Source organism: Hylobates moloch, unplaced genomic scaffold (genome assembly GCF_009828535.3).
Source record: "Hylobates moloch isolate HMO894 unplaced genomic scaffold, HMol_V3 SCAFFOLD_16, whole genome shotgun sequence".
Classification (NCBI taxonomy): Eukaryota; Metazoa; Chordata; class Mammalia; order Primates; family Hylobatidae; genus Hylobates; species Hylobates moloch.
The window spans coordinates 27564046-27586712 of NW_026652291.1; the positions used below are offsets into that span (position 1 = coordinate 27564046).

Genomic DNA, 22667 nt, shown 5'->3' on the forward strand with positions numbered 1-22667 from the left:
CCAGCCACTCAGGTGGCTAAAGCACGAGAATTGCTTGAACCCAGGAAGCGGAAGTTGCAGTGAGCTAAGATCACGCTACTGCACTCCAGCCTGGGCAAAAGAATGAAACTCTGTCTCAAAAAAAAGAATATGCAGTAGTATGCACAATAGCCAAGATGTAGAAACAACCTAAGTGTCCATCCACAAACGGATGAAGAAATTGTGAAATACATAGGCCGGGCGCGGTGGCTCACGCCTGTAATCCCAGCACTTTGGGAGGCCAAGGAGGGCGGATCACGAGGTCAGGAGATCGAGACCATCCTGGATAACGCGGTGAAACCCCGTCTCTACTAAAAATACAAAAAAAATTAGCCGGGCGTGGTGGTGGGTGCCTGTAGTCCCAGCTACTCGGAGAGGCTGAGGCAGGAGAATGGTGTGAACCCGGGAGGCGGAGCTTGCAGTGAGCCAAGATCGCGCCACTGCACTCCAGCCTGGGTGACAGAGCGAGACTCCGTCTCAAAAAAAAAAAAAAAGAAAGAAATTGTGAAATACATATATATACACACACACTATGGAATATTATCCAGCCATAAAAAGTAAGGAAGCCTGCCATTGGTGACAACATGGATGAACCTAGAGAACATTTTGCTAAGTGAAATAAGCCAGACACAGAAAGACAAATACTGCATGATCTCACTCTAATGTGCAATCTAAAGAAGTCAAACTCGCTGGGCGCAGTGGCTCACGCCTGTAATCCTAGCACTTTGGGAGGCCGAGGCGGGCGGATCACGAGGTCAGGAGATCGAGACCATCCTGGCTAACACAGTGAAACCCCGTCCCTACTGAAAACACAAAAAATTAGCCGGGCGTGGTGGCAGGCGCTTGTGGTCCCAGCTACTCGGGAGGCTGAGGCAGGAGAATGGCGCGAACCCGGGAGGCGGAGTTTGCAGTGAGCGGAGATTGTGCCACTGCACTCCAGCCTGGGCGACAGAGGGAGACTCTGTCTCAAAAAAAAAAAAAAAAAGAAGTCAAACTCTTAGAGGCAGAGGTTAGAACGATGGTTACCAGGGGCTGGGGGTTTGAGGGAAATGAGGCAATATTAGTCAAAGGTACAAAGTTTCAGTTACAAGATGAATAAGTTCTGGGGAATCTAATGTACAACATGGAAACTATAGTTAATACTACTGTATTGTTTACTTGAAATTTGATAAGAGAGCAGATCTTAAGTGTCCTCACCATACACACACAAAAGGGTAACTATCTGAGGTGATGGATATGTTAATTGATTGTGGTAATCATTACACAGTACACATATATCAAATCATCAAGTTGTACACCTTGAATAGATACAATTATTTGTCAATTACACCTCAATAAAGCTGGAAAATAATAAATTAAAAGAATAAATTAAACCTTGCTTTCTAGCATGCTCTTTATTTCCTTGATATTTCTCTTTATTTTATGAAAATTTCCCTGTCCCCATTTTATTATGCCAATATTTTAATAAGCCAAGGATTATTTTGGGGTGTTGTCATTGTTGTTCTTGTTGTTGTTGCTATGGAGACAGGGGTTTAATCTGCCACCCAGGCTGGAGTGCAGTGGTGCGATCACAGCTCACTCACAGCCTCGACCTCCTGGGCTCAGGCAATCCTCCCACCTCAGCCCCCCAAGTAGCTGGGACCATAGGCACAAACCACTATGTCCGGCTAATATTTTTTTGTATCAATTTTGTAGTGACGGGGGTCTCTCTATGTTGTTCAAGTTGGTCTTGAACTCCTGGACTCAAGCAATCTTCCCACCTTGGTCTCCCAAAGTGCTGGGATTACAGGCGTTGAGCCATTGCACCTAGGCAAAGATTCTTTTTGGACAGGAGAGTGTAGTGACTGAGATCATGAACTCTGGAGTCTAATCAGCCCAGGTTTGAGTCCTGGCATGGCCACTTATGAACTGGGTGACTATAGGCAGGCTGCTAAATCTCTCTGAACCTTGTGATCTTATCCGTATGCAATGGGGATAACAGCAATACCTGCTTGATGGAGTGGTGGGAAATGAGATAAATCATGTAAAATGCTTAGCAAGGTGCCACCTACACAGTAAGAACTCAAGAGTGGCAGATGCTATTATCCTCCATTATTAGCACTAGTATTATTATCATTATTATTATCTCCTCACCCAGTGCCAGGCTTTAACAAATGCTCCCCTGCCTATCAGCTCCCAGAGGAATTCTGCACACCCTACTTCCAACATTCTAGGTGGCCCCCACTTAACCCTACGCTTTCTCCTTGCTCTCTACACCCTCAGCCTGGAGTATTTTCTGCTGAAAGGGGCAACAAGCTCACCCTTTACTTTGTTTCCACCAAGACACAGGTCCCTAATCAGATCCAGAAACCGACCTTAAATTAGACTGAGTGACTTAAGCTCCTTACACAGCTTCCTTCTTCAGTCAAGATCATGAGAGTGACCCAGGGACCCTTCCTGTGGGCATCCAGAGAAGCCCACATTAGGAAGCCAGTATGAAGCAACCGTGGGTAAAGAACCCAGCCTTCCCGGGCGCAGTGGCTCACGCCTATAGTCCCAGCACTTTGGGAGGCCGAGGCAGGCGGATCACGAGGTCAGAAGATCGAGACCATCCTGGCTAACATGGTAAAACCCCGTCTCTACTAAAAATACAAAAAAATTAGCCCGGCGTGATGGCGGGCACCTGTAGTCCCAGCTACTCAGGAGGCTGAGGCAGGAGAATGGCATGAACCCAGGAGGCGTAGCTTGCAGTGAGCTAAAATCGCGCCACTGCACTCCAGCCTGGGAGACAGAGCGAGACTCCGTCTCAAAAAACAAAAAAAAAAGAACCCAGCCTCTGAACACCTTGAGTAAGTCACAACTGCTTGCAGCTTCTGCATAATTATCTATGAAGGGGAGCTCTTGAGAGTACCCACCTTCTAGGGTCATTGTAAGAATTAACTGGCCAGGCGTGGTGGCTCATGCCATTAAGCCCAGCACTTTGGGAGGCCAAGGTGGGAAGGTTGCTTGAGTCCAGGAGTTCAAGACTAGCCTGAAGAACACAGCAAGACCTCATCTCTATAAACAATAAAAAAGTTAGCTGGGCTGGGCGCGGTGGCTCACGCCTGTAATCCCAGCACTTTGGGAGGCCGAGGCGGGCAGATCACGAGGTCAAGAGATCGAGACCATCCTGGCTAACACAGTGAAACCCCGTCTCTACTAAAAATACAAAAAATTAGCTGGGCGAGGTGGCGGGCGCCTGTAGTCCCAGCTACTCGGGAGGCTGAGGCAGGAGAATGGCGCGAACCCCAGGGGACGGAGCCTGCAGTGAGCAGAGCTCGCACCACAGCACTCCAGCCTGGGCGACAGCAAGACTCTGTCTCAAAAAAAAAAAAAAAAAAAAAAGTTAGCTGGGCATGGTGGTGTGTCCCTGAACTCCCAGCTAGTCGGGAGCCTGAGGTAGGAGGATCACTTGAGCCTGGAAGGTCGAGGCTGCAGTGAGTGTGGTGGTGAGTGCCACTGCATTTACCCTAGGCAACAGAGCAAGACTCAAGAAAAAAAAAAGTAATTAACTGAATACCACTTTAAGGCAATGCCTGACCTACCCAGTAAATGAGACTCTCTTGTAATTTTTTTTTTTTTTTTTTTTTGAGACAGAGTTTCACTCTGTCACCCAGGCTGGAGTGCATTGGTGTGATCTCGGCTCACTGCAGCCTCTGCCTCCTGGGTTCAAGTGATTCTCCTGCCTCAGCCTCCCGAGTAGCTGGGACGACAGGCAGGTGCCACGCCCAGCTAATTTTTTTTGTATGTTTATTAGAGAAGAGGTTTCAACATGTTGGTCAGGTTGGTCTCGAACTCCTGGCCTCAGGTGATACTCCCACCTTGGCCTCCCAAAGTGCTGGGATTACAGGCCTGAACCACCACACCCAGCCTCTCTTGTGATTTTAAACCTCATTTCTTTGTTTCTGAAAAGTCAAAGAACTTATGAAAAACTCCTAGCACCTAAGGAACCAGGATTTGGCATAACCTCAAATAATTAATAAACAGGGAGGCCAGGCACAGTGGCTCACGCCTGTAATCCCAGCACTTTGAGAGGCCAGCAGGCAGATCACCTGAGGTCAGGAGTTCAAGACCAGCCTGGCCAACATGGTGAAATGCTGTCTCTACTAAAAATGCAAAAATTAGCCAGGCATGGTGGTGGGCGTCTGTAATCCCAGCTACTCAGGAGGCTGAGGCAGGAGAATCGCTTGAACCCGGGAGGCAGTAGTTGTAGTGAGCCAAGGTCACGCCATTGCAATCCAGCCTGGGCAACAAGAGCCAAACTCCATCTCAAAAAATTTTTTGTATTAAAAAATAAAACATAAACAGGGGAAGTGGGCCATCATATCTTGCCTGAACTACTTAACCATTCTCCATTCCAAACTGACTTCTCCACATCCCATTAATCTTCACTCTGCCACTCAAGTTATCATGGTCATCCTCAAGTGTATTCATACCATTCCTATCACCTCTCCACCTACCACAAAGCCCAAACTCCTTGCAAGACACTCAAGGCCCACCAAATTCTTACCCCAACTTACCTTTCCAGCCTTTTTCTCCCACAATATACCTGCACACTCAATCCCTCATTATCCTTCCATGCAGCTTTTTGTGAGTCAATCACTCAGAATTCCTCATTCATTCCTCTCTAGTCTAATTATATACTGTTTTTATGGATAATGATTGGGTCTTATATCGGCCCTCTCCACTAGATCCAAAAGGAAGAATCTGTTAACAAATAAATGAATAAATAAATGTAGTGGGCTGGGTGCAGTGGCTCACGCCTGTAATCCCAGCACTTTGGGAGGCTGAGGCGGGTGGATCACCTGAGGTCAGGAGTTCGAGACAAGCCTGGCCAGCATGGTGAAACTCCATCTCTACTAAAAATACAAAAATTAACTGGGCGTGGTGTTGGGCGCCTGTAATCCCAGCTACTCAGGAGGCTTAGGCAGGAGAATCACTTGAACCCAGGAGGCAGAGGTTGCAGTGAGCTGAGATCGCACCATTGCACTCCAGCCTGGGCAACAAGAACAAAACCCTGTCTCAAAATAAATTAATAAATAAATGTAGTGACTGTCTATAATTTTATGTTGCCTTGGCATCCATTTTGAACATAGTTTTAACTTTCTAAGGCCAGAGGCATGTCAAACCCTTGGCAGTTTCAGTTCTCTATGTCCTCCCAGTTCCTCAATGTGATTGATCCAGAAATCTGCCTTAGACGATGCCTCCTGGTGAACATCCCACTATGGCACAGCTACCTACAACCTACTTTAATCACCCCACCAACCTGCACACCCAGCATGGACTGTGCAGATATTCCACAGTGACCACCCCTCAGTCACTGTGTGACTCCACAGAACTCATGCCTGCTTATTGTAAACCCACCAATTAGAACTCCCCATGAGAAATCTGCCTGGCTTAACACTCTGGACCCCAAAAAAGGCTTTGGTGCACAGGTCTCCTCTCTTGATCTCTCTCTCCTCGCTCCCACCCACCTGCTGGTTGAACTCCCTGCTGTCTCCAGGCTTCCTCTCCACCCTCATGGGCACCCTTTTCTCCAGTGGATCTGTCAGGAAAGGCTTCTGTTATTTCGTATGTTTTGTTGTGCTGCCTGTGTCTGTGTGTCACTTGACCAACACTCCTGAAGCCAATTTCTGTCTTGGTCAGGTCTCTCTTAGAGAGTGACTCTTAGGCCAGGAGTGGTGGCTCATGCCTGTAATCCCAGCACTCTGAGAGGCTGAGGCGGGTGGATCACTTGAGATCAGGAGTTCAAGACCAGCCTGGCCAACATGGGAAAACCTCATCTCTACTAAAAATACAAAAATTGCCGGGCATGGTGGTTCACGCCTGTAATCTCAGCACTTTGGGAGGCCGAGGTAGGTGGATCACCTGAGGTCGGGAGTTCAAGACCAGCCTGACCAACATGGAGAAACCCTGTCTCTACTAAAAATATAAAATTAGCCGGGCGTGGTGGCATATGCCTGTAACCCCAGCTACTTGGGAGGCTGAGGTAGGAGAACTGCCTGAACCCCGGAGGCGAAGGTTGCAGTGAGCCGAGATGATGCCATTGCACTCCAGCCTGGGCAACAAGAGCGAAACTCCATCTCAAAAAAAAAAAAAAATACGAAAATTAGCTGGGCATGGTGGCACACGGCTGTAATCCCAGCTACTCAGGAGGCTGAGGCAGGAGAATCACTTGAACCTGGGAGGTGGAGGTTGCAGTGAACCGAGATCACACCAGCCTGGGCAACAGAGCAAGACTCTGTCTCAAAAAAAAAAAAAAAGAGACTGAGTGGTTATCTTAGGCTGGGCGCAGTGGCTCATGCCTGTAATCCCAACAATTTGGGAGGCTGAGGCGGGAAGATCGCTTGAGCTCAGGAGTCGAGACCAGCCTGGGCAACATAGTGAGAACTCATCTCTCAAACTCCTGACCTCAAGCAATCCGCCCAGCTCAGCCTCCCAGAGTGCTGGGATTACAGATATGAGCCACTGCCCCCAGCAACAAGATCTCACCCCTTTAAAAAAAAAAAAAGCCATAAGAATAGGATTATGGGAGGAACCAGAACTCTGCTAAAATGTAGCATAGTTTCTATAATTCCTTACTGCTCAGGAGTCATGTGATCAGAGTTCACAAGATTTGTGACTTTCCTAATTGTTCCCATAGAATGTATAAACATCACTATTGTAGAACCTAAGATTGGGAGGTTTTTTGAGATTTTTTTCAGACTGAGCCCCCTGGACAAGGTCTTACATGGTCTAACTCTCAATTTCCTCTAGGTTCTCAGGCACTGCCACTTTCCCCTTCACTCATTCTACTCCAAACACACTGGCCTCTGTGCCATTCCTCAAACATGCCAGGCATATTCTGACCTCCCAGAGCTTTTGCACTTGCTGTTCTCTGTCTGGAACAGAGGTTGACAAATATTTCTCTATAACGAGCCATATAAGAGTAATTTTTGGGCCAGCACGGTAGCTCACGCCTGTAATCCCAGCACTTTGGGAGGCCGAGGCAGGTGGATCACTTGAGGTTAGGAGTTTGAAACCAGCCTGGCCAACAAGGTGAAGCCCTGTCTCTACTAAAAATACAAAACTTAGCCACACATGGTGGCAGGTGCCTGTAATCCCAGTTACTCGGGAGGCTGAGGCAGGAGAATCACTTGAACCCGGGAAAGTCGGCCATGATCCAGCCGGGCAACAGGGCAAGATCTGTCTCAAAAAAAAAAAAAAAAAAAATGCAAACCAAAATGATTTTTTCCTCCGCCTCCAGGGTTCAAGCGATTCTCCTGCCTCAGCCTCCCGAGTAGCTGAGATTGCAGGCATGCGCCACCACGTCCGGCTAGTTTTGTATTTTTAGTAGACACAGGGTTTCTTCATGTTGGTCAGGCTGGTCTCAAACTCCCGACCTCAGGTGATCCGCCTACCCCAGCCTCCCAAAATGCTGGGATGACAAGCGTGAGCCACCGTGGCTTTGCATTCTATAACATCTCTGACACATCTACTCAATTCTGCATTGTGGCACAAGGCAACCACAGAGGATGTATAAATAGGTGTGGCCAGAATTGACCCTCAGGCTGTCATTTGCCAAACCCTGGTCTAGCACATAGGGGGCGCTCCAAAAGCATTTACTGAATGAATGAATCAATGAATGCACAAACTACAGCCAGTGAGGCCTGAGGCTTGTGCAGAGCAAGGAACAATGCAGGTACCCAGGTGAAAACCACATGCCCTGGGCTGACAATTCATCACCAACACCCCATCCCACCCCAACACCACCTCCCAGCCCCTGCCTCCCCTGAACCCCCTCTTCCTGTCACACCAACCTCCACACCTGTCCCCTGTATGCAACGAGGCCACTCCTACCCTTGAGACCACCTCTGGGTGGGAAGTGACAGCAAAGCAGACACAACTCTCAAAAGCCTGTTTTCGTGCAAATTTCCTCAGTAATAAAAGAGATGGAAATTGAAATACATAAAATAGATGATACAGGAGCCGAATGGCACCTAAATAGACTGGAGCTAGAGTTTTCCATAAGGTGTCCCCGAGTCTTTAACATGCAAATGAGTTGCTTCCCTCGGGGTATTTTAAAAGACCCTGTCAGGCGTGAACTATGTCTATCAATTGAAAACACCTTTCATTATTAAACGCTTTGTTAATGAATCACCTGCCCTGTTCTGCTTACTCGCCTTTTTGACTTTCACCTGAGTCACCTCTCCTACCAGTACATACCTTACAGGGGGTCTGAGGACACCAAAACCCTTAAACCTAATCACTAGATAATAACACTAGCAATAACTAGCCTTTATATTAAAATAGAGCCCTTTACACTCAACTCATTAGATATTCCACACAACCCAGTGAGGAGAGACAAACATTACCATCCCCAGGTATAAATGAGGAAACCAAGGAGCAGACAGGGTGAGTGATTTGTCCCAGGAGGCTCAGCTAGTAAAATGGCTAAGAGCTTGAGCAGGGCCTTCCCACTCATTTCCAAGTATTCAGCCCTTGTCTTTATGACAGGTAACCCCTTTGATAGGAACACCTGGACTCCTGTTCACTAAAGTCCTTACTGCTGTTCTCAAGTAAATGCGACTGTTGCTGTGGGCAGAGACTATGATTTCTGACCCAGTGCCAGGCATGTGGGAGGCACTGTTTGGAGCCCCCAAAACCAACAAGATGTCACAAGATCAACCAATGCCTCCCACTAGAAATAAGCCATTTCAGTCTATCAAATGTTTAGGAGAGCTGCAAAGCTGACGAGGCTGTTTTATTGTCAAATCAATGATAAGAATGGAATCCATCTCGCTGGACCACAGGAAACACCCCAGTGGGTTATGAAATGAAGCAACAGGAGAGTCTGGGATGTACAAATGGGAAGTTGATGGTCACATGAAATGTCCATCCCCTCGACAGAACTAAATTGGAAACCAAGCACTTACTGTTCATCGGAGTCAGTGACTGGCTAGGCTTTTTCAGTTTCCATCCATTGGCAGCCCTCTCCCTATGCCACATTTCAGGACTAAAGGCCTGGAATCACCTCTCCCTGTTTGGTGCACAAATGAGAATCACCACAGAGAAAAGGCACTTAGGTCTCTAGTTCCATGAAAAGTGACCATGGCCTCCTCCCATTTCCTAGAGAGACTATTAGGCCAATGAGCATTATTTCTTCTAGTCTGCCCCAAAACTGAAAAAAGACCCTAGGAGAGAGTGATCAGGTCTTCAGAAGAACCTGGTCCCTGATATGGATAGAAAGCACACAAAGTGGATGATATCATCAAGTCTCAAGTCTGGAAAGATGTCAAAGACACCAAGTCAATAGCAAGGGACTGTGTGAAGTTGGCCTGAGCAGGTTTACAGTCTGCCCTCCCTAAGACAGTAATGTAGTCCAGTGCAGGAACCAAATTTTAATCAAACTCCCTTTCCTAGTGTTTGATGCCCAAGCACTCAAGGTCCTTAAATCAATGTTGATTAAATAAAGGAATCCCAGGAGCCTGAGGCAAGAGAATTGCTGGAACCCAAGAGGCAGAGGCTGCAGTGAGCCGAGATCGCGCCACTGCACTCCAGCCTGGGCAACAGAACAAGACTCCGTCTCAAAAAATAAAAAAATTAAAAAAGGAATCCCTGACTGATGCCAAAGTCCCAGAATAGACAACAAAAATAATTCTCACCCAGGCAAGGAATAGAAATTCTTCATTTAGTCCATCCTAGGGAAGGCAGACTGAGGGAGAATAGGGCAAAGCCAGATGCAAAGAGCAAGCAGCAGGTAAGAGAAGAGAGTGAGCTTCCAACGGGAGAGCTATAGTGACAAGCACTTATTAGCTCATTAACTCACACAACTAGATTCCGAGGTGCATGCTATTAGAGCTTCAATCTATGGATAAGGAAGTGGTGTTTTAGAAAAGGTAGAAAACTTGGCCAAGGAGCTGGTAAGTGATGGAGGCAGAACTTGAATCCATGTATGACTGCTCCCACCAAGACAGCAAAAAGTGCACAAGAACAAGCAGCTTTCTGGGCCCTGAAATAGGCCACTCGAGTCCCTGCAACATGGAAACCTTAACACAGGAGGCGTATTTAGTGAGCTACCCTGGTGAAAAAACGGATGGCTGACCCAACTAATTTTTTTTTTTAGATGGAGTCTTGCTCAGTTGCCCAGGCTGGAGTGCAGTGACACGATCTTGGCTCACTGCAGCCTCTGTCTCCCGGGTTCAAGCTATTCTCCTCCTCAGCCTCCCAAGTAGCTGGGACTACAGGAACACACCACTATGCCCAGCTAATTTTTTTGTATTTTTGGTAGAGATGGGGTTTCACCATGTTGGCCAGGCTGGTATTGAACTCCTGACCTCAAGTGATTTGCCCACCTCAGCCTCCCAAAGTGCTGGGATTACAGGCGTGAGCCACCGCACCCGGCCCCAGCTAATATTCTTATAGGTCCTTTGTCTGACAAGAAAATGACTGCGTATCAGAAAGTAAGAATATGCACACTCTCCTAGCACAGATCAAATCGTACATCCCTGAGGCCAGTTGAGAAATGGCCAAGCAAAGAATGACCCAATAAGGTAGAATATGATGTAACCAGGAAAAATGACAAGTATAGACTACATTAAAATCTGTATATAAATTAATATGGAGGAAGTTAACAGTGTACAAAGTAATATGCACATATTTACAATCACCAAAAAAGTAAAACTGGCAAATAAAGACAGAAAGACCCATAACCAGGTATGAAGAGATAGTGCTTTAAGTTCACAGGATTTTTTTCCTATAAAGCAGTGGTACTCAACGTATGGTCCCCAGACCAACAGCAACTGCATCACTTGGGTGCATGTTAGAAACGCCAATTCTTGGTCCTCATACCAGACTTACAGAATCAGAAACTTTGGGGATGGAGTCCAGTACTGTGTGTTGTTAAAAGCTCTCCAGGTGACTCTGGTGCATGCTAAAGTTTGAGAACCACTGTAATAAGAAAATTATTTTATTTTCCTTTTTTTCTTTTAATACAGACTGGAGTCTCACTATGTTGCCCAGCCTGGTGTTGAACTCCTGGCCTCAAGCAATCCTCCCATCTTGGCCTCCCAAAGTGCTGGGATTACAGGCATCAGCCACCACACCCAGCCCCAAGAAAATTATTACATAAAACATATGAAGCCACAGATAAAGTCTAATTCACTTCAACTCTGCAAATATTTCTTGAACACCCACTAAGTGCCAAGTATCATGGAGGTAATCAATAAATACTTGTTGAATGACTTTCTTGTTAGTAGAAAGTAAATGCCACTTAACCCTGGGAGAGGGCTGTTCTAGGTGTCTTATCGAAAGGTTGCTCTCCACACACACTGGCTGCTGTTAGCACATATCTACTGAGTGATCCAGAAGCCCAGGGCCCTGCAAGATGCTGGAAACAGGCAGCGGTCTGGGGCACGTTCGCAAGACGGGGTGGAGGGCCAGGATATGTGCATCGCCCCCTGCTCTTGCCCAGACCACGCTCCAGCTGCAGCTGCTTCTGCGTAGGAACTCACAGGGCCACCAGGGGGTGAAGGCGTCTGGGTGAGCCACCTCCGGCCCTCCTCCAGCTCTGCCCACTCGGGTGCCTGCAAGACTGTGCCACTGAAGTGGACAGGCCACATGAAAGCCCACTGGTGTGCCAAGCTGGAGAAGTCACTGCAGGGGGGCGGGGCAATGCGAGTCACCCGAGCCATGTGGCCGCGCGCCGGGCCCAGGTGACAAGGTCATGGGGCTGTCCCTCCCGGCGCCCAGGGCGGCTGTACAGCCGGAGCAGAGGCCGACTCCCGGCGTGTCTACGCCGGTTCCCTCGCGCTCCACGCGTGGTGCGGCCCTGCCAGCCTGGTCGGCCCGAGCTCTGCGCCGGCCTCCGGCGAGCTGCCCCTACTCACCCCGAGGGAAGCAGAGCCGCGGCGCCCGGCTTACCGCCGCAACCCGGTAGCGGGGAATTAGCTGGGAACCGTGCCGGGACAGCTGCCTGACTGGCGCTTGGTGAAGCCGAGGCGCGCGCGGCCTGCCGGGACTTGTAGTTCCTGGTTCCCCACGCCGCGATCCCGCGGGCAGCACTGTGGAGGCAGAGGGATCTCGGGCTTACTCCGTCAGGTGGCCTTGTTGCTTTGCCAGGGCGATGGACTTGGAATCTAACCGAAATATTTTCTTCGAGACATTCTAACTAGGTCCTAGGTTCTTGTTTAATGAATGATAAAGTAGATTTGTAGATTCTTTTTTTATTTTGAGACTGAGTCTCGCTCTGTCGCCCAAGCAGTACAGCTAATTTTTATATTTTTATTAGAGATGGGGGTTTCACCATGTTGGCCAGGCTGGTCTCGAACTCCTGACCTCAAATGATCAGCCCGCCTCGGCCTCCCAAAGTGCTGGGATTACAGGAGTGAGCCACCGCGCCCGGCCTTGTAGATTTCATTCATTCATTCATTTATTCATTTTGAGACAGAGTCTCTCTCTGTTGCCCAAGCTGGAGTGCAGTGGCGCCATCTCGCCTCACTGCAACCTCCGCCTCCCGGGTTCAAGTGATTCTCCTGCCTCAGCCTCCTGAGTAGCTGGGATTACAGGCATGCGCCACCACGCCCTGCTAATTTTTTGTATTTTTAGGAGAGACGGGGTTTCGCCATTTTGCCCAGGCTGGTCTTGAACTCCTGAACTCAAGCAATCCACCCGCCTCGACTTCCCACAGTGCTGGGATTACAAGCCTGAGCCACCTCACCCCGCCATAGATTTTAAATAAGATATTGGAACTAAGGCCGGGCGCAGTGGCTCACGCTTGTAATCCCAGCACTTTGGGAGGCCAAGGCAGGCGGATCACGAGGTCAGGGGATCGAGACCATGGTGAAACCCCGTCTCTACTAAAAATACAAAAAATTAGCCGGGCGTCGCGGCGGGCGCCTGTAGTCCCAACTACTTGGAGAGGCTGAGGTAGGAGAATGGCGTGAACCCGGGAGGCAGAGCTTGCAGTGAGCCGAGATTGCGCCACTGCACTCCAGCCTGGGCAACAACAGCGAAACTCCATCTCAAAAATAATAATAATAATGCTGGCTGGGCAGGACGCGGTAGCTCACACCTGTAATCCCAGCACTTTGGGAGGGTGAGGCGGGCAGATCACTTCAGGCTAGGGGTTGGAGACCAGCCAGGCCAACATAGTGAAACCCCGTTTCTACTAAAAGTAGAAAAATTAGGCCGGGCACGGTGGCTCACGCTTGTAATCCCAGCACTTTGGGAGGCCGAGGCGGGCGGATCACGAGGTCAGGAGATCGAGACCACGGTGAAACCCCGTCTCTACTAAAAATACAAAAAAATTAGCCGGGCGTAGTGGCGGGCGCCTGTAGTCCCAGCTACTCGGAGAGGCTGAGGCAGGAGAATGGCGTGAACCCGGGAGGTGGAGCTTGCAGTGAGCCAAGATCGCGCCACTGCACTCCAGCCTGGGCGACAGAGCGAGACTCTGTCTCAAAAAAAAAAAAAAAAAAAGTAGAAAAATTAAGCCGGGTGCGGTGGCTCATTCCTGTAATCCCAGCACTTTGGGAGGCCAAGGTGGGTGGATCACTTGAGGCCGGGAATTTGAGACCAGCCTGGCCAACATGGTGAAACCTGTCTCTACGAAAAATACAAAAATTAGCCTGGTGTGGTGCACGTCTGGAATCTCAGCTACTCAGGAAGCTGAGGCATGAGAATCGCTTGAACCCAGGTGGCAGAGGTTGCAGTGAGCTGAGATCACGCCACTGCACTCCAGCCTGAGCAACAGAGTGAGACTCTGTCTCCAAAAAGAAAAAGAAAAATTAGCCCGGCATAGTGCCGGTCACCTGTTATCCCAACTACTCAGGAGGCTGAGGCAGGAGAATCACTTGAACCTGGGAGGTGGAGGTTGCAGTGAGCTGAGATTGGGCACTGCACTCCAGCCTGGGCAACAGAGCAAGACTCATCTCAAAATAAATAAATAAATAAATAAATAAATAAATAAATAAATAAATAAATAAAATATGCTAGCTAATCTTTGTTATCTTTGGCCCTTATTCATTCATTCACTGATCTCTATTATCAAATGTTGACTTATAAGATGCACTTTGAAGACATATATCAAAAACATTTCTCTTTTTTTTTTTTTTTTGAGACAGGGTCTGGCTGTGTTGCCCAAGCTGTAGTGTAGAGGCTCCATCACTGTAGCCTCAACCTCCTGTCATCAAGGTACCCTCCTGCCTCAGCCTATGGAGTAGCTGGGACTACAAGCACATACTGCCACGCCTGGCTAAATTTTTTAATTTTTTTCTCGAGAAAAGCTGGGGGGTGTGGCCTCACTATATTGCCCAGGCTGGTCTCGAATTTCTGTGCTAAGCCATCCTCCAGCCTTGGCCTCCCAAAGTGCTGGGATTACAGGTGTGAGCCACCACGCCAGGCCTCAGACATTTGCTTATTCTATAAACGTCTGTTGAGCTATTTTTTTCATGGGGGAATTAATCCATAAGTCCAATGCAATTCCAATCAAATTTCCAACATAATTTTTTCTGGACCTTTACAAACTAATCAAAAGTGGATATGAAAAAACAAAGGGCAGCGCAGTGGCTCATGCCTGTAATCCCAGCACTTTGGGAGGCTAAGGCAGGTGGATCAGTTGAGGTCAGGAGTTCAAGACCAGCCTGGCCAACATGGTAAAACCCAATCTCTACTAAAATGCAAAAATTAGTCAGGCATAGTGGTGCACGCCTGTAATCCCAGCTACTCAGAAGGCTGTGGCAAGAGAATCCTTGAACCCGGGAGGCAAAGGTTGCAGAGAGCCAAGATCATACCACTGAACTCCAGCCTGGGTGACAGAGCGAGACTTCATCTCAAAAAAACCCAAAAAACAAACAAACAAACAAACAAAAACACCACTTTAGGGCAAAGCATAGCCAAAATACTCTTGAAAAAGAAAAATGTGTTTCAAGGACCCACCCTTCCATGTCAACATGTATTATAAAGCTATACATATTAAGACCATGTGATATTGGAATAGGGAAAGGCAGAGGGGGAAATGGAACCACCTACAGAACCCAGAAACAGATGCAGGCATCTATGAAATGAGGTATGGCTGGAATTATAGTTCAATGAGGGAAGATAGAGTATTCAGTACATGGGCTGGAACAACCAGTTATCTGTTGGATCCCCTATGCAAAAACTAATTCAAGGTAGGTTAAAGACTTACATGGGAAATTAAAGCATTTTAAAATTACAACTTTTTTTCTTCTTACTATCATTCCCCAAAATTATAACTTTTAAAAGAAAAGAAAACATCCTTATGATCTCAGGGTAGGGTTTATTAAGTGCCATAAGCACAAACTGTAAAGAAAACTTTGATAAATTTAAACTACATTAATTAATTAAACTACATTGCCTGTAGTCCCAGCTACTCTGGAGGCCAAGGAGGGAGGATCTCTTGAGCCTGGGAGTTCGAGGCTGTGGTGAGCTATGATGGATCTTGCCACTGCACTCCCGCCTGGGCAACAGAAAGAGAGCTAAACCCAGTCACTAAAAAAGAAAAAAAAAAAGATAATTGCAGCACAGAGGTAGCAGTAGTATAGAGTTAAATAACACAGCCCCCACCATCTAAAGTTTGCAGTGTATAGGCATTAAGATAAGAAGATTAATAACTTCCAAATAATGTGAGAAGTGTTAAAATTGAGGTATGAACAAAGTGGCTTAGGAAGAGAAAAAAGGGAGCATTAGGCCAGGCGCAGTGGCTCACGCCTGTAATCCCAGCACTTGGGGAGGCCAAGGCAGGCGGATCACTTGAGGTCAGGAATTCCAGCCCAGCCTGGCCAACATGGTAAAACCCCCATCTCTACTAAAAATACAAAACTTAGCTGGGTGTAGTGTCACGCCCCTGTAGCCCCAGCTGCTCGGGAGGCTGAGGCAGGATAATTACTTGAACCTAAGAGGCAGAGGTTGCAGTGAGCCAAGATCATGCCACTGCACTCCAGCCTGGGCGACAGAGCAAGACTCCATCTCAAAAAACTGATAATATATTAAAAATAAAATAATAGGGGCCAGGCACAGTGGCTCATGCCTATAATCCCAGCTGCTCAGGAGGCTCAGGTGGGAGGATAGCTTGAGCCCAGAAGGTCAAGGGTACAGTGAGCCATGACTGCACCACCGAATTCCAGCCTGGGTGACAAAGAAAAACCCAGTCTAAAAAAAAAAAAAAAATCACCTGGAGAGCTTTAAAAGTCCTCCTGGGCCATATCTGGCACTGGCACCCCTTCAACTACTGGGAATTGGACTGAGTCATAGGTATTTTGTAGAGCTCCCTGTAGGATTTCAATGCACAGCTGAGGTTAAAAACCCCTGATTTAGAGTCAAAGAATCTTATTTGAACTGGGTGACTCACAGCAGGTTTTCTAATTTTGGCACAACTTTAGTTTCTGTCTTGATAAAATGGAGTTAATACTATTGTCAGTCCTGCCTACCTCAAAGGTGCTTGCGAGGATCAAGTGCGATGGTGTGAGTGCTTTGGAAGCTGAATGTTGCTGTTCAGAGGAGTGTCATGACACTGAGAAGAAAATCCAAACTGTTTGCCTGACCCTCCTGTCTCCCCAGGGCCTGGCTCCACTCCCTCTCTCCAGCCTCATTTCCCACCCTTCTCTTCCCTGGCTCACTTCACTCCAACCGCATCAGCTTCCTTTCTGTTCTCAATCTGCCAAGCTGGCTGCTGTCTGGGCAGCCATTGCACTTGCTATCCCCCCATATCTTCAATGGTCTGCTCCATCCTGGCAATTTGTTCTCTGTGCTAATGTTACCCTCCAGAGAGGCCATCCCCAATTACCCCTATCTCCCCACTCATCCCCACATTCCCTGAGACACACTCTACCTCCTTACACTGTTTTATTTATTAAATGTATTTAAAATCACTTATCAATACTTGAATTTTGCAGGGAGGGCACAGTTTGATACAGATGTTCTTTATTTTGGTGGACCTTATGTCTAAATATAAATGATTAAAGCTCAGATTATTTCTTCTTCATGTCTTCCCATGTTACAACAGTGGTACAGGCTCAATGTGAAGAATCAAACTTGCTTTGTTGTTGTTATTGTTGCTTTTTTGTTGTTGTTGTTGTTGTTGTTGTTATTGTTGTTTTTGAGACTGAGTCTCATTCCGTCACCCAAGCTGGAGTGCAATGGCACAATCTCGGCTCACTGCAACCTCTGCCTCCCCAGTTCAAGCGATTCTCCTGCCTCAGCCTCTCAAGTAGCTGGGATTACAGACACCTGCCACCACACCTGCCTAATTTTTTGTATTTTTAGTAGAGACAGGGTTTCGCCGTGTTGGCCAGGCTGGTCTCAAACTCCTGGCCTCACATGATCCACCCGCTTTGGCCTCTCAAAGTGCTGGGATTACAGACATGAGCCACCACAGCCGGCTTGTGATATGAAGAGTCAGACTTGTATTTTCTTTTTTTTTTTTTTTTTTCAGAGATGGAGTCTTACTCTGTTGCCCGGGCTGGAGTGCATCGGCTCACTGCGACTTCTGCCTCCCAAGTTCAAGTAATTCCCCTGCCTCAGCCTCCTGAGTAACTGGGATTACAGGCGTGCACCACCATGCCTGGCTAATTTTTGTATTTTAGTTGAGACGGGGTTTCACCATGTTGACCAGGCTGGTCTCAAACTCCTGACCTCAGGTGATCCGCTCACCTCAGCCTCTCAAAGTGCTGGGATTACAGGTGTGAGCCACAGTGCCCAGCCTGAGAACAAGGATTTATCTGCCTCTGACTGCTGAGGAATCCCACAAAAGGCACATCACCTGAGCCCTTCAGAGTTCTTATCTGTTATAGGGAAAGGAAAAATTCCATGTGAAAAACAGCTGATAAGGCTAGGAGCCATGGCTCGTGCCTGTAATCTCAGCACTTTGGGAGGCAGAGGTGGAAGGTTAGCTTGAGCTTAGGAGTTTGGGACCAGCCTGGGCAACATAGGTGAGACCTTGTCTCTACTGAAAAAAAATTAAAAGAAAAAAATGTTTAAAAGAACAACTGATATATCTCAATAAGGGTAAAAAGTATGGTTTGCTTGTTTCTTTGTTTTTTGAGACAGGGTCTAGTTGTATTGCCCAGGCTAGAATGCAGTGGCGCGATCATGCCGCACTCACTACAGCCTTGACCTCCTAGGCTCGAGTAATCCTCCCACCTCAGCCTCCCAAGTAACTGGGACTACAGGCATGGTGCATCATGCCCAGATAATTTTTGTATTTTTTTGTGGAGACAGTGTCTCCCTGTGTTGCCTAGACTGATCTCGAACCTCTGTGCTCAAGCCATTCTCCCTACTCAGCCTCCCAAAGTGCAGGCATGAGATGGAGTCTCACTTTGTCATCCAGGCTGGAGTGCAGTGTGATGTCGGCTCACAGCAAACTCCACCTCTCAGGTTCAAGCGTTTCTCCTGCCTCAGCCTCCCAAGTAGCTGGGACTACAGGCATGCACCACCACGCCTGACCTCAATCACAACCACGTGAATTCTTTTTTTTTTTTTAAATTGGGTCTCACTCTGTTGCCAAGGCTGGAGTGCAGTGGCACAATCTCTGTTCACTGCAACCTCCACCTCCCAGGCTCAAGAGATTCTCCCACCACAGCCTCCCAAGTAGCTAGGACCACATACACACACCACAATGCTCAGCTATTTTTTTTTGTTATATTTTTGATATAGATGGTATTTCATCAAGTTTCCCAGGTGGGTCTCGAACTCCTGAGCTCAAGCAATCCACCCGCCTTGGCCTCCCTAAGTGCTGGGATTACAGGCATAAGCCACCTTGCCCAGCCAACCACATGAATTCTTTTTTTTTTTTTTTTTTTTGATATAGAGTCTTGCTTTGTCATCCAGGCTGGAGTGCAGTGTGCAATGTCGGCTCACTGCAACCTCCACCTCCCAGGTTCAAGCATTTCTCCTGCCTCAGCCTCCCAAGTAGCTGGGACTACAGGCATGCACCACCACGCCTGGCTAATTTTTGTACTTTTAGTGGAGACAGGGTTTCACCATGTTGGCCAGGCTGGTCTCAAACTCCTGACCTCAAGTGATCTGCTCACCTTGGCCTCCCAAAGTGCTGGGATTACAGGTATGAGCCACCACACCCAGCCAAACCATGTGAATTCTTAACCAGAATTCTAAACTAATTTGGGGGGTAGAATATATATAATCCTTATGAGATATGAGATAGACATCATTATTATCCTCATTTTACAGTTGAGCAAAATAAGGTGGAGGGTTAAATAACTTGTCCAAGACCATTCTGTAAGGATAGGGCTGGGATTCAGTCCCATGAGCCTGACTCCAGAGCCCACACTCTGAAATGGGCAGCCCACTCTGATCATAGATATAATTAGAGAAAGAATCATTTGAGGCAAATGTCTGGGGCCAAAGTAAACTACACCCTGAGGTCTCAACAGGAAATAGGCCAAGTGGCTCAGTAGTAATCCTTTATTACCAACCATTAATTGACTACAGTGCAAAACTAAGAAGCAGTATGGACTGGAAGTTAGGCAAGCTGGCTTCCAGTCCTGCCCATGCCATGAATTAGCAACTGACCTTGGACCAGTCCTTTCCCCTTCCTGGGCCTCAGGATCCTCTTTATAAAGTGAAGGAATTTTACAAGTAGAGCTCTAAGGGCTCTTCCCACTCTCACATTCCATGATTCTTTGAGCCTATAAACAATGTCCCACTTCCTATAGAGTATGTCTCCATTCCAAAAAAATGACACTGGGCCAGGTGCGGTGACTCACACCTGTAATCTTCGCACTTTGGGAGGCCGAGGAGGGTGGATCACTTGAGGCCAGGAGTTTGAGACCAGCCTGGGCAACATAGCAAAACCCCGTCTCTACTAAAAATACAAAAATTAGCTGGGTGTGGTGGTGCACGTATGTAGTCCCAGCTACTCGTGAGGCTGAGGGAGGAGAATCGCTTGAACCCAGGAGGCGAAGGTTTCAGTGGGCTGAGATTGCATCACTGCACTCCAGGTTGGGCAACAGAGAGAGACTCCATCTCAAAAAAAAAAAAAAAAAAAAGACACTGCTGTGGAGAGCACAGGTGAGTCAGTCCCTGTGCTGAACACTCTCTGTATCTTCCCAGGTGCTCTCTCCACCCTTCCTTCCTGCCCTGTGCCCCAGGAGGCTGACCTGCAAGAGCTGCATCTCTAGGCTCCCCTACTCTCTGTCTTCTAGCTGGGTTTGGCCAGTGGTGCATGAGCAGGAGATGGGAAGGCAGAGGAGAGAGAGACCTGGATGTCTGTACATATACACACTCACACACCAGCTGCTGCTGCCCTTCCTGCTGGCGTTCGGGCAGTGACTGGGTTTCCCTCCTTCACTGCTCCTGTCTGGATGCTTCTGCCATACCCCCAGCTGTCATTGGGCTTCAGGAACACCATTCTCACACCATGTCCCTTTAAACCTAGGGGTGGTGATGGCTTCCTGCTGCTGCTAGTCCCCGGTAGCTTCCCCATTGCTTGTTGGTTCCTTTAACTGCCCATAACTCTGCTAAGTAGTCCATTCATTGAATGTTCTGTTCTGCATGTAAACCCTTGAATGTGCCATCTGTTTCCCATAGGATCCTTACTGCTACAGCCCCAGGAGCGATGGCTTTCCTCCTTGTCCTTGCTACCGTGACACTGGAAATTCCTTCGTGTGTCATGAGCCAAAACAGGAAACCTAGAGCTCCTTTAATAGTCCTATAGGCATCCCCACCAAGCCCTACCACTAGCAGAGGACCTAGAAATAAGCACTTTTAGGGCAAGAGAGCAGGAGTCTCCAACACCAATGCTGTATGAGCCAGAAGCCTAGAAAAACTTTCGAGAGAGGAAAACATGGAGTCGGTCTGGGCATGGTAGCTGACAATCTCAGCATTTTGGGAGGGGATTACAAGCCTCAATCACTGTGCCCAGACTGACTCCAGCAGGAGAATTGCTTGAGCCCAGAAGTTCAAGATCAGCCTGGGCAACATGGTAAGAGCCCGTCTCATCAAAAAATGAAACAAGATTAACCATGTGTGGTGGCACACGCCTGTAGTCTCAGCTATTTGGGAGGCTGAGGCAGGAGAATTGTTTGAGCCCAGGAGGTTGAAGCTGCAGTGAGCCAAGATTGCACCGCTGCACTCCAGCCTGAGTGACAGAGTGAGACCCTGTCTAAAAAAAAAAAAAAAAAAAGAAAAAATGGACTCACACACAAAGACCTGGGTTTGAATTCCGACTCAGCCACATACCTACTGAGACTTCCTTCGCCTTAGATTCTTCATCTGTAAATTGGGAATAATTATATCTGCCTCTCAAGCTTGCTGCAAGTATTGAATAAGACAACCTACGTGAGCGCTTAGCACAGTGCCTGGCACATACTAAATAGATGCCCAGTAAATGTTAATTCCCTTCCTATTAGGCAACTGGGAAGCCATGAAAGCAATTGGATGAGGTAAAGTGGCTTCCCCAGAAATACCATACCACCTCCTGCAGTTTTCCAGTGGAAGAGCCAGGCACTGGTATGGCAGTGAACCAAGGCAGAAAGAAAAGAACAACTCATCAGAAACCAGGCTTTTGTCAGAAAAAAAAAAAAAAAAAATCCTCAAACCCAACTGCAGTGAGCAATTAGGGAACAATAGCTAAATACTTTCTATAATTAGAGAGAGAGGAACCATCACAAGCAATCCAAGTGCCTTTGTCTGCACTGACCCTCTGCACCTAAAGAATATCTTGGCCCACGTGAGACGGATCCTGGGGATCTTGGCATCTTTTTTTAGTTTTTTTGAGAAATTAAATCTCACATCACCCTTTTGTTGCCAAGAAAGGAGACCAGGAAGCCTTGAGGACCCTCACATCAGAAAAGAAAGTCAATTGAAGATGTGACACATGCCAAGGGTGAATTAAATCCTGAAAGAGGAGGGGTCTTGCAATCTGCCCCGAGAGTTACTAACATGATGATGGTGCAGGGAATGGGTTGGCATCTCTGTAGGAGGAAGAGGCAAATCGTCTTTGGCATCCACCTTTTTGCCAATATCTGAGGAGAAGTAAATCCCTACTTTTTTTTTTTTTTGAGATGGAGTCTCACTCTGTCACCCAGGCTGAAAGTGCAGTGGCTTGATCTCGGCTCACTGCAACCTCCGCCTCCCGGGCTCAAGAGGTTCTCCTGCCTCAGCCTCTGTCTCTAAATAAATAAATAAATACAGGAGATAACCAAGCAGGAGGCACCAAGATCTGGCAAAATTCATGAAGGTGATACCTGAATGACTAAACTTTGGAAAACATTGCCAAACTCAAATATGCTGTGACAGTCATACTCAAATAGGGTGATCTTTGTCCCCCAGAGGATCTTTGGCAATGTCTGGAGACATCTGTGATTGTCATGACTTCAGAGATGCTACTGGCATCTAGTGGGCAGAGGTCAAGTGTGTTGTTGGACATCTTACAATGCACAGAACTGGCCTTCACAACAAAGAACTGTCCAGTTCCAAATGTCAACAGTGTCACTGTGGAGAAACCCTGGTCAATATATCAGGTGAAGTCCGAACCCAGACTTGCCATGAACATGACTTCCTTCCAGCTGGCCCCTCACCTATTCCATGCTGTCTGCCTCCTTGCTCCTTTGCTGGCCCTCCCCCTGCTCCCTTCCGTCTACTGCACACTCCAAATCTTGCCCAGCCTTTAAGGTCAA

General features: G+C 47.6%; 1 protein-coding gene across 4 annotated transcripts in view; it reads right to left on the bottom strand.

Moving 5' to 3' along the window:
• Window positions 1–22667, bottom strand: part of ADCK1 (aarF domain containing kinase 1) — a 167168-nt gene that overhangs the window by 119450 nt on the left and 25051 nt on the right. For 2 of the 4 annotated variants that reach the window (XM_058429347.1, XM_032180252.2), the window contains exon 1: window positions 11904–11966. The exons of the other annotated variants lie outside the window; for them this stretch is intronic. The gene's annotated coding sequence lies outside the window, so the exon portion shown is untranslated. Of the gene's footprint in view, window positions 1–11903; window positions 11967–22667 lie in introns of those variants that run through there. 4 annotated transcript variants of the gene reach the window in all.